This window comes from Cynocephalus volans, chromosome 9 (genome assembly GCF_027409185.1).
Source record: "Cynocephalus volans isolate mCynVol1 chromosome 9, mCynVol1.pri, whole genome shotgun sequence".
NCBI classification, from domain to species: domain Eukaryota; kingdom Metazoa; phylum Chordata; class Mammalia; order Dermoptera; family Cynocephalidae; genus Cynocephalus; species Cynocephalus volans.
In genome coordinates this window covers 6,691,937-6,704,299 of record NC_084468.1, presented here as the reverse complement: position 1 = coordinate 6,704,299, position 12,363 = coordinate 6,691,937, and the positions used below count along the sequence as shown (strand labels likewise).

Here is a 12,363-nt window from a genome sequence, read left to right as displayed (position 1 = left end):
TTCCACATTTCCACTAGCATCCAAATTAGCTTCTGTCCTGAGATTATTGCCATAGGATATTTTCTCATATGAATTAGGCACATGATTTCCTGAATGCATACAAATTCAGTGTTTTTGCTGGTAAGAGTGTAGAGCGAGAGAACAAAAAAGGTTTGGGGGCTTTATGAAAAACGTTTATCAACTAGAAAGCAAAACAGTTTTTAATGAAGCTGAAAAGGGCAGTTGCAGCTCAGTTCAGTAAACACTGGTTGTCTGCTCTGTGTCAGGGGGGCATCAGGTGTGGGGTTCTAAATAGTGGGTGGATGAGAAGTCTGTAATGAACAACTGGTCCAGCACTGGCCAGGCCAGCCAGCATGGACAATGGCCAGGGGCTGAAACTCTGGCTGCTTTTCAGCTCTGGATCTGAACGTGAATGAGACCTGCACCTGGTCCCGGAAGAGCCAGAGACAGAAAGTCTGCAGTCATGGGTGGTTCCAAGCAGGGCCATGGTTGCTAGAATAGACCTGGGAGCAGGGTATGGTTGGAGCTTCCACGGTGAAGCTAATCATTTCTTTCTCCTCCTCAGAACCTTCTCATCCTGTTTAGAAAACCTCCCAGAGCCCCTACCCCAGCCTGCAAAGCCCTCCATGATCAGCCCCTGACCACCCTTCCGACCTTGGCGCTCCCACCTTCTCTCCCTCCTGCACAGCAGTCCAGCCATCCTTGCCTGCCTGCTGTTCCTGGGGACCAGCATGCACATTTCTGCCAAGGGCTTTTGCTCTTGCTGTTCACTGTGCCTGAGATAACCATCCCCCTGTGTCTGCATGGCATGTTCTCTCACTTTATTTGTGGATTTGCTTTACTGTCCTCTTCTTAGAAAGGCATGCCCTGATCAGCCTGTCTGATCCTGCCCCCAACAAAGTCACTGCCTATCCCCTTACCTGATGTGGTAGCAGAATAACTGTCCCCAAAGATGGCCATGTCTTAATTTTTGGAACCTGTGTATACATAACCTTGCATGACAAAAGGGACTTTGCAGATGTGATTAAGTTAAGGATCTTGAGATGGGGAGACGATCCTGGATTATCCAGGTGGGGCTTAAATGTAATCACAGGGTCCTTGTAAGAGGGAGGAAAGAGGGTCAGAGAAGGAGATGTGACCATGGGAGCAGAGGTTGGAGTGATGTGGGGGGTCACACACTAAGGAACACAGGCAGCCTCTAGAAGCTGGGAAAACAAGAAAACAGATTCTCCTGTAGACCCTCCAGAAGGAATGCAGCCCTATGGACAGCTGGATTTTAGTCCAGTGAACACTGTGTCAGACTTTGATGTCCAAGACAGTAAAATAATCAATTTGCATTATTTAAGCCACTAAGTTTGTGGTCATTTGTTGTCGCAGCACCAGGAAACTCAGACACATGGATTTACTTTTCTGTGTAGAATTTACCACTTCCTACCATTAAATTGTAGATTTATTTGTCTCCCTGAACAACAGCTCCCAGGATGCAGGGTCACTGTGTGTTTTGGTCACTGCTGGTTCCCTGTCCTTGGGATGGGGCCTGGCTCACAGCACATACTCAGTTGTCATTTCAACAACTATAATCCTACTCAATAGAAATGTACTTATCTATCCAATAAATATTTGTGGAAGGAGTGCCTAGGGGAAGCTTTTCATGGCAGGTCCCTGTGCAGCTGGGTCATCTCCACTTGCTGTAGAGAAGGTGATCTCACTTCCCAGGCCCTGGGAGCACCCCCTCCCTGTTCTCTCACTTTCCCACAGTTCACACTTTCATGCATGCGTTCCTTATCCTCCTGAGCACTTACTCTGCAGCACCTGTCGGGCACCTGGGATTCCACAATGAACAGGATGTAGCCCTGTTCTTAAGGAGTCACCTGGATAACTGCATTACTTCTGCACTAAGGAGAGACTAACCCCAAAACAAATAACCAACGCCATTATGTGCTGATTGTACAGTAGTCTTATCCTGAGAAAAACCCCACCAGACAAGCATCACCCCATTTCACAGATAATGAAACTGAGGTTCTGTGATGTTAAGTGACCAGGTCAGTAGGGTCACAGCTGGGCCAGGGGTTTGAGTAGACACTCTTCAGGGTGGCTTCAGTTCGCTGAGTCTGCCTTTGCTATGTCATCCTGTAAGGCCCTCCACCAACTTGGGGAGGAAGGCGTCACTACCCCCATTTCATAAATGGGAAAATCGAGACTCAGGAAGTCAGTTTCCTTGCCTTCATACTGACTCAGATGGTGGGGCTGGCTTTAAACCTAGCTCCATGGACATCAAACTCTCCTTCCACCCTGCCCCTGACTGCCTCCCATTAACAGAGGGGGCTTCTATTCGCTATGGCGCAATGACCAAGACCTCACTGCTTATGGGGTCAGGTGGGAAACCGAGATGCAGGAACTGGGCCAGCTGTGGACTGCGGTGCACCTGAGAGATCGCTTTGGAGGGGCATCGCAGGCCCAGTTTGGGCAGATCTTCCAGTTTCTTAGATGATGTCAGAAACCAGTATTTTGGTGTGAAATTTTCTGATTTCTACATACTTTAATCACTGGGTCAACCAGACTAGACACTTGTGTAACTATCCCATGTGCAACCTGTGTGTTTAGCACCAGCCCTGCAAGGAATGGGCTCCAGGTTTCAGCTTTTCAGGGAGGCAGGAGAGGGATGTTTGCGTGCTTCCGTTGCTTGATGCAAGGGATGCTTAAATGTATGTGCTTGTGCAGGACATTGACTGGGCTTTACTCTCCATTAGAGATTATTAGAAAGCATAACTGGCCATACTGAGAATTCCCACTCAGCTTGGGTTTGTAAAGAGTGCTCTGAAGTTCACTAGAAATAATTAGTATAGTAGAAATGAGAAAAGAGCCCACTGGCTTGTTGTAAGGCAGAGCAACTGGATTAAGCCAGTGTGATCAGTCACCATCAATAACTAATTGGTGTTAATACACTTCCAGCTTTATCACCCATGGGATGTTTTGCAATGATTTAATCAGACCAGCATGTATCACAAGGGTGAAAAATGGTGGAAAGCCACTTATACAGAATGATGTGGTTAATAATGCCTAAATCTTGTAGTCATTCATTTACACCTGGCACTATTCTAAATACCTTACCTATATTAATTCATTTACCATTCACAAAATCCCACAAGGTAGGTGTTTATTGTACTCATCATATAAGTGAGGAAGCCGAGGCACAGAGAGGTTAAGTGACTCCCCCAAGGTTACCCAGCTTGTGCATGGTGGAACCAGAATTCAAATGCAGGGAGCCCGTCCCCCGTGTCCGTACTCCAAACAATTCTCATCCTTTTACCTCTCAATAAAATCACAATGGGGCTGGCAATCCAACAGTAAAATAGTTAGCATTTACTAAGTCCCCACTGTGTGTGTGCCTGGCTTAGCATATCTGGAAAAACAAAATGCTTCTGGCTTCCAATAATAGCAAACCTGAGCACTGAACAAATAAGACTGTTCTGTTCTTTCTCTGAATGTAGTAAGTCCAGAGGTGGGTAGTTGCCGGCGTGGCTTCAGGGGCTCACCATGGGAGCAGCTTCTCTGAATCTGTCTTAGCCTTTGGCTTTTGTTTGTTGCTTCATAGTCCCAAGACGGCTGCAATAGCTCCAGATGTCGTGTGCACATTCAAGCCAGGAAGAAGTGGGAGGGTTGAAGGGCCACTCCAGATCTATCTGTCCCTTTTCATCAGGGAAAAAATGTTTTCTCAGAAATACATCAGTCCTCTACTTAGATCTCATTGACTAGACCTGGGTCACACAGTCAATGCTGGCTGCACAAGTGGCTGGGAAAGTGGGGAACACAATCGTTCAGATGAATTAGATCAGTGATTCTGTGTCATCCCTGGACTGTCAGCATCACCTGGGAACTTGTTAGAAATGCAAATTCTCTGGCCTCTCCCCAGAAACTCAGGAGGTGGGGCCCACCAATCTGTCTTAACAAGGCTCCAGGTGATTCTGAGACATATCACAGGATTTGCTCTGTTAAGGCTCATTGCCTGGGGCTGGCCACACTGATGCCTAAACAGAGGCGGGGCTTTTGTTATCAAGGAAGAAGAGAGAACGAGCCTGGCTGAGCAAATAACCCATTTCTTTGGCAAGTGATAGTGGCCTGTGTGTCACTCCGTTGTCTGAATGACAGCTCTCAAAGTGGGTGTTCTGTTCTCATGTTTTGGGGAGAGGCCACCAGCACTGCTTGGCTTTGCCTCTGGCTGGCAACGTGTTACAATGTGTCGCCCTTTTCTGCCTTAAGGGTGCACTTTTAACAGTGTCTCCCTTGGCAACTCTTAAGTGTCTGGTGGTACAAAAGACACCACTTTTCAAGAGTGCACCTCCCCACCCACCCAGTCACCCACCAGCGCTGGCAGTGCTTGTGGCTTCTTTGGGGGGAACAGGTTAATGATCTTGAAACCAAAGGGTAGCCAACTGTCCTGGTGTTCCCCAGACTAGGGGGTTTTCAGGGATGCAGGACTTTCATACCAAAAGCAAGAAGGTGCTAGGCAAACCAGGACAGATGATCACCCCAAGAAACCCACTCTTTAACTCTCTCGCCCCCCCAGCCAACTCCTCTGACTCCAGGCAAACAAGCCCATGGGACAGTGTGATCTTGAGAATCCATCTTTGGCTCGGAACATTCACTGACTGAGCCATTTCAATGTCTTTATCAACCAGGTGTTAAACTTTCACTCAGTCACAGTGTATTCTTTTATGTAAGTAATCAGTATGCCAGGTCCCAGGGAGAGTCCCAATAAATGGGAAACACAGACCATAGGCTCAAAGTCATTTAAATCCAATCTAGTCCAATAAGCTAATAAGCATTAATTAAATACCCTTTTGCACCATACATTATGCAAGACTCCACCAAGGAGCCCACATTTTTGTAGGGGATTGAAAGGACGAGTCGACACCAGTTGACGATCCACCAGAGAGGGCTTGTTTATTAGGCGGCACACACACATATATATAGGGCTTTTAGGGAAGGCTGATTGGCTTAAAATACAATCCCTACTTAGCATACCGCATGGGGCTTGGGGTGAGCTGATTGGTGTGCGATTCGCGCTGGCGGGAAGGAGAGTACGGAAGAGAAGGGCAACCAGCGCCATGATGGGGTGTGGCCGAGAAGGGCTTATGTGATCAGGGTGTGATCCCTTGGGGCATCTGGGTTCTTACATTCCTCCCTTTTTCTTGTTTTAGGAAAGGGGACGTTGAAGTCATCGAGCTACTTCCTGCTGAACTGGGGCGTTGTGGGGGGGGCAAAGGGAGGAAGGTACATAAATACCCATTATGAAACCCCAAAGGAGGGTGGAGAAACAAGTAATTTCAAAAGGGGAGAAGTCCATAAACATTCCTTGAAGCCACAAGTCGAATATGCACCGGTTCCATTGTTCGTAGTTGGAGACTGGAGGGAGCAGCCAGGTGTCGGTGGCGAGGGCGTGTAGGAATGCGTTTCCTCTGTAAGGTGGTGTCTCTTCAGCATCGGCTGAGGTGCTCACGAGGTGAGGCGGGGGGTTCATCGGTATCTAGCAGCTGGTAGTTTCTAAGCAAAAGCTGGTTAAAGGCCTGATTAGAGATTTTTCCCACTTGGGTTTGAAGAAACCTAATGATGCAGGGCAAGAAAAGGCAGGTTATGAGGATAATGGTTAGAGGTCCCAAAATGGGCCAAATCCAAGTTAGGACAGGGCTTAAGACAAAGGAGGAAAAGGGGTTAGAACTGGATGTGGTTTGTAGGCTGGAAGCTAAGTCAGTGAGTTTGATGATGTTTGTTTCTACTAGACCGGATTCATTGATATAATAACAGCATTCTTCCCCAAGGAAGATGCAAGTACCTCCTTTTTCTGCGGTGAGGAGGTCTAGTGCTCTACGATTTTGGAGGGTGACCTGAGCTAAAGAGGTAATTTGTCTCTGTAGAGAGGAAAGAGATTCGGCAGTGGAGGTCAGAGCCACTTCAAGTTTAGACAAGAAGGCATGGGGCAGTAAGATTAGGCAGGATGGAGGTAGAGAGGGTTCCATTGCACCAGAAGAAAGAGCCTGGTGGGGTGACGGTGTGGTTATAATTGGTTGAGGAAGGGAAATGTTTAAGGGGACGGCCGCCAGGAGCGGTCACATGAGAGAAAACAATTTCCGGGAGAGAGAGAGAAAGATGAGTGTTTCAGAAATGATCTGTTGCCAAGTATAAATGGGTGACCCTGGGGAGCTAGCAGAGGGGCCTGAAAGCTCCCTGGGTGAAATGAAAAGAACAGGAGAAGGCCAAGGAGAAGGTTCATGTCTCCAGAATTGGGGGTAAGGCTGAGGTCCGGGATAGGCGGAGTTTGAAAGGGTCGGTAGGATGAGAGATACACTTAAAAGAATGGTGTGTTAAGTTCTTTTGCAGCTTGTTATTGGAGTTCTCAGTGGCCGAGGGCGGATCCTGAGTGTAAGGCTTCAGCCTGGAAATATGAATCCATGGAGTAACATGATTACCTGGCAGGGCAAGTTTAGCAGCAGTTGGAGTGCAAAGGATGACAGGACATGGGCCTTCCCACTTAGGGGTTAGGGGGGTTTTGGGTTCTGGGGAAGTGTAGAATACTAATTGGCCTGGGCTGAGTGAAAAGTTATTTTTGGAAAGTGATGGATCTGGAAGTAGCCAGTCCTGGTACTTCCATAATTCGGTGCGAAGGTGGGAGAGCAAGGGTAAGGCCATGGTGGGTGGTATGGGTCCTTCAGTTGCTGTGATCCCCAGGGGTAGGAGGGGCCTACCATACATGACTTCAAAAGGGGAAAGATTGGAGGGCCTTTTTGGGAGAGCTCTGGTCTTGAGTAGAGCGAGAGGTAGAAGATGGACCCAATGAAGGTGTAATTCCAGAGACAATTTAGTTAGTATGTCCCTTAAGGTTCTGTTGGTTCTCTCTACCTTTCCAGATGCCTGAGGTCGGTAAGGGAGGTGCCAGGGGAGAGAGAGTGACTGGGAAAGTTTTTGTATTATCTGGGCGGTAAATTCAGGTCCATTGTCAGATTGAATGGGAGTGGGCATCCCAAATCGTGGGATGATTTGGGAAAGGAGAGTCTGGGCTATGGTGGAGGCCTTTTTATTGGATGATGGGAATGCCTCTACCCATCCTGAAAAGGTATCAACAAACACCAAGAGGTATTTGAGGCGCCGGACAGAAGGCATGTGCGTAAAATCGACTTGCCAGTCGGCCGCGGGTGTGAGACCTCTGGCCTGGTGGGAGGGGTATGGCCCAGGTTTGAGAGGGGTGTTAGGATTGGTACACTGGCAGATTGTGCATGAGGAGGAAATTTTTTGCAAGAGGGCTTTGTCAGATGGGGTGATTGAGAAGAAGGCTTGTAAAAACTGGGATAAAGCTTGGGGGCTAGAGTGAAACAGGTCATGGAGCAAGCGAAAGAGAGAGAACTTATCATCATTAGGCAGTTGAGGCTGAGAGGGTGTCTGTGAACCTTGGGAGCCGTATGGAAGAATGCGAAGTTGGTTTTGTGTCTGTGGGTGCACTGCCGCAGTGCGTGCGGTGAGGTCAGCCTTACAATTCCCGTGAGTGATTGGGGAATCGTCCCTCTGGTGGACTCTGCAATGAATGACTCCTAATTCACAAGGTAAATGGGATGCCTCAATTAATGTGGAGATTAAAGCTGAGTTGGTGATTGTGTTACCCTTGGTGTTAAGCAGACCGCATTCTTTCCATATGGCGGCATGAGAGATAAGTATATGAAAGACATATTTGGAGTCAGTGTATAAGTTAAGAGTTTTTCCTTCAGCTAGAACACAGGCTCGCGTGGCAGCGATAAGTTCAGCCTGCTGGTTGGTAGTACCCTTGGGTAAATGTTGGGCTTCTATAACCGAATCAAGGGAGACTATGGCATAACCTGCATAATGAGTGTTTCCTTCCTTGAATGAGGACCCATCCGTGAACCATGCAAGATCAGCATGAGACAGGGGCCCCTCAGTGATGGAAGAGCGGTAAGGTATGAAATTCTGAAGGCTTTCTATGCAGCTGTGCAAAGGGGTGTTGGGGGAATCTGGTATAGGCAGTAGGGTAGCCGGGTTTAGGGGTGGGCAGGTATTGAAGGATAGGGCAGGATTTTCCAGAAACGAGGATAGGAGGGTTAGGATTCTGGAAGGTGGGAGGGATTGGAGAGCCTTATAGGTAAGGAGGTCTTTAAGGTGATGTGGTGAGAGAATGGTGAGAGATGCCCCAAATGTTAATTTGGATGCCTCCTTATGCAGTAACTGCCCCTCTGCCAGGGCTCTTAAACAGGGTGCCCAGCCTTGTACAGTGGGGTCTAATTGTTTTGATAGGTATGCTACGGGGGCAAAGGAGGGGGCGTAATTCTGTCCTAGAACGCCCAGAGCTTCTCCCGTATTTTCATGAACATACAGGAAAAAGGGTTTAGTTAGATCAGGAAGATGAAGTGCAGGGGCCGTTAGAAGGGCCTGCCGAAGCTTGAGAAAAGGGCGCTGAGGTGAGGAGAGTAAAGGTTCTTCAGGAGGACCCTTACTCATATTATAGAGAGGTCGGGCTAGCAAAGAGAAATTGGGGATCCATGCTCTGAAATATCCGGCTAGACCCAGGAAAGATAGGATTTCTGTTTTGGTTTTGGGGATGGGCAGGTCAGTAAGAAGCTGTTTCCTGTCCAGGGTGATTTCCTTCCTTCCCGGGGAGAGGAGAAAACCAAGGTAGGTTACAGACGGCAAGGAGATTTGGGCCTTGGCAGGGGACACTCGATATCCCCTACCCGCTAGGAAGTTAAGCAAATGGGCAGTGTCAGCTTGGGATTGTTCCCATGAAGGACTGCATAGAAGGAGATCGTCCACATATTGTAATAAGGTGGACTCTGGATGGTTTAAGTGAAAAGATTTGAGGTCCTGTGCTAGGGTCTGCCCGAAAATATGAGGGCTATCCCGAAATCCCTGTGGCAGGACAGTCCAAGTGAGTTGTTCGGAGTGGCGGGAATGGGGGTCAGTCCATGTGAAGGCAAAAATGTCCTGAGTGCCGGTTTCCAGGGGTATGGAAAAGAAGGCATCTTTTAAGTCCAGAACCGAGAAATGGGTAGAGGTTGCTGGGACCTTGGAAAGAAGAGTGTATGGATTTGATACAAGGGGGTAGATAGGAGTGACAGCGACGTTAACAAGGCAGAGATCTTGGACGAGACGAAAGGCGCCATTAGGTTTTTTTACAGCGAGTATGGGAGTATTGAAAGGGGAGCGAGTGGGACGGAGATACCCCTTTTCTAATAGGTCCTGAGTGATGGGGCTTAACCCAAGGAGGGCTGTTGTGGTTAATGGATACTGAGCCTGACAAATATATTTGGAGGGGTCTTTTAGTTTTATGTGTACAGGGGAACACTGGGCCAGAGCAGGGCTGGCAGTGTCCCAAACTGTGGGGTTAACAGGGTGCGTTAAGATGGGTAAGGACTTCTTTGGAGGGGTGGGATTAGTAGGATCTTGGGTTTGAACTAGCGCTAGGAGGAAGGAAACGGGGGAAGAGGAAGAGGACAGGGGCAAAGTAATGGAGACTTGAAGCCGTGATAGAATGTCCCGACCCAACAAGGGGACGGGGCATTGTGGCATGACTAGAAAGGAATGGGAGAAAATGGATTGAGTGCCTTGAAGGTAGCAGGTTAAAAAAGGGTTTTTTGGGGGAAAGATTTGTTTACCTCCTACCCCGACTATAGGAGAGCTGCTGGAGGTGGTGGGGCCTTTATATTCCCTTAAGACCGAAAAGGTGGCTCCAGTGTCCAGGAGGAAAGATATTGGGTGGCCGTCCACAACCATGGATACCCTGGGCTCCTGCTTCGTTATAGAGATGGTCAGGAAGGGCCCAAGGCTCCGTCAGTCCTCCTCAGCGAGGCCCACCATAGGTGGTGTCCACGGTTCGGGGGACTGTGGGGCAGTTGGTCCCTCACCCCTTCGGGCAAAGGGGCAATCAGATCCCCAATGTCCCTTCTTTTGCATTTTGGACAAGGAGTGGTGGGTGGCCTGGGGGTGGGGCAAGCCTTTGCCCAATGCCCTTCCTTTCCACATTTAAAGCAGGCTCCAGGTGGAGGTTTAGAGGTGGAGGCTGTGGGAGGGCGCCCAGGGGGTTTGATAAGCTGGGCCAACATCTGGAAGTTGGTGTGGTCGGCCTTTTGTTTTCAACGTTCTTTTTCCTCCTCCCGATTATGAAAAACCTTGAAGGCCACTGACAGGATTTCGGTCTGAGGGGTTGCAGGACCCTGCTCTAATTTTTTAAGTTTAGTTTTAATGTCGGGGTAGGATTGGGCCAGGAAATAGGTCATAAGGACATGCCGGCCGTCTTCTGAGTTGGGGTCTAAGTTAGTGTATTGTTGAAAGGCCTGAGTTAATCTATTGAGGAACTTGGAGGGAGTTTCTTCCTTTTTTTGGACAATTTCTTGAATTTTTTGGAAATTGACGACCTTGCGAGCCGATTTTTTGAGGCTAATTCTGTAAGGTCAGCTAGGGAAAAGGGAACATGGACCCTAACTACTCCTTCAGCCCCAGCTACCTCACGTAGTGGGGCGATTGTTAAAGGGGCGGGGAGAGGTCCTCGGGAACGGGTGAAAGGGGGGCTTAGTGGGTCAGGAGTAGGTGAGGGTAAAGACGGGGGAGTGGATGGCGCAGGAGGTGCAGAAGGTGACGCAGATGACGGGGGAGGAGGAGCAGATGCCGGAGGCGCTGGGGGAGGTGGAGGTTGGTAGGGTGGGGGTTCATCAGCAGGGTCGAATGTGGAAGAATCAAGGGGTGACTGTGAAGATGGTTTACAGGCTAAAAGGACTTGAGAGGGAGCACAGGAGGAGCAGAGGGTGGGGTTCTGAGCCGAGAGACGAAAAGCCTCGATGTAGGGGATCTCCTTCCATTTTTTTAGGCACTGGCAGTAGTTAAAGAGGTCTCTTAGACTGTTAGGATCTAGTGTGCCCTCAGGGGGCCGTGTGTTTTGATTATCTAAAGGGTAATAAGGCCAATCTTGTGTACAGAATTTGGTGAGGAGTTTGGGCTCAATATCTGGCCTGAGGGAAAGGTTGGTGAGGTTTTTCAGAAGGCATTGAAGTGGAGAGTCCCCTAGGGAGGAGGAGGAAGCTCCCATTCTGGTCTCTTAATGGGAATTTAGGCAGAAATCGGACAGAGATTTAGTGATAGGACAGATCCTTCGGCCGGTTGGGAAAGGCGGGATCCTAGAGGGCGTCCCCAGTAGGTCACGTCAGTCCCGGCAGGTTCAGGTACGAACCAGGAGGAGAGAAGGGAGGTGTGGGTCATCACTCAGACCTCCACTTCTCTAGGGCAAAAGCCCGGTGCCTGAAGGAACCTAGAGCCAGGATTTTCTGGTCGGGTCCCGGACCCGGGAAGTGGAGAGAAGAGAGTGGTGGACAGGAGGGTGAAAGAGAGAAGGAGAGAACAGAATGGGGCTTTTAACCTCCAAAAATGACCAGGGCTTTGGAACCTGTTATAGTTTGGGGGGCTACCGGACGATCTAGACTCCCTGTGGTAGCCTGAAAAAGGGCTGGTGCCCTTTAGGAAAGGGGGCTTACCTAATGATGAGCCGGTGGTGAGTGGAAGGAGCCAGCGCCGAAAAGAATGGACGAGGGTGGACCATCAATGGTGAGCGGTGGAAGGGAGGCCAGTCCTGGCAGGACGGAGTTCCCAAGGGGCGACTTGGAAAGTGCTGCCACTGTGATTCGAAAAGTGTTACACAGCTCGAGGGAGGCTCCGTCCCGGGTTTTGGCACCAAATGAAAGGACGAGTGGACACCAGTTGACGATCCACCAGAGAGGGCTCGTTTATTAGGCGGCACACACACATATATATAGGGCTTCTAGGGAAGGCTGATTGGCTTAAAATACAATCCCTACTTAGCATACCGCATGGGGCTTGGGGTGAGCTGATTGGTGTGCGATTCGCGCCGGCGGGAAGGAGAGTACGGAAGAGAAGGGCAACCAGCGCCATGATGGGGTGTGGCCGAGAAGGACTTATGTGATCAGGGTGTGATCCCTTGGGGCATTTGGGTTCTTACAGGGATACGGATGGGTGGGAATATTCACAATGTGATGTCATATTGGCATTCGATGTTTTGCTCAGTAATGACCACCCTCCTCCAGTTATGAGATGAGACAGAAGAGGAGGTGGTAGAGAAGACTCTAGGAGGGCTCAAGCTGGGGTTGGGCAATGGGACTCTGGAGGGGAGCCACCACAGGCCCCTGGTGCTGAAGCCCAGCATGGCTGGACTCCCCACCTGGTCAAAGACAGGTCTGCACCTCACAGACTTCTCCACACAGTGGCTGGCACTGAAAGCTTCTGGAAGAAGGAGCAGAAGAGAAGCTTGCTCCCTGAAGACAGATTCCAAAGAGAGGGCAGGATGAGTGTGCATGC

The 12,363-nt window shown here is 49.4% G+C and overlaps 1 protein-coding gene across 2 annotated transcripts in view; it reads left to right on the top strand.

Moving 5' to 3' along the window:
* The window catches only part of STK32B (serine/threonine kinase 32B), a 369,695-nt gene that overhangs the window by 77,548 nt on the left and 279,784 nt on the right, over positions 1–12,363 (top strand). The window lies entirely within an intron of this gene.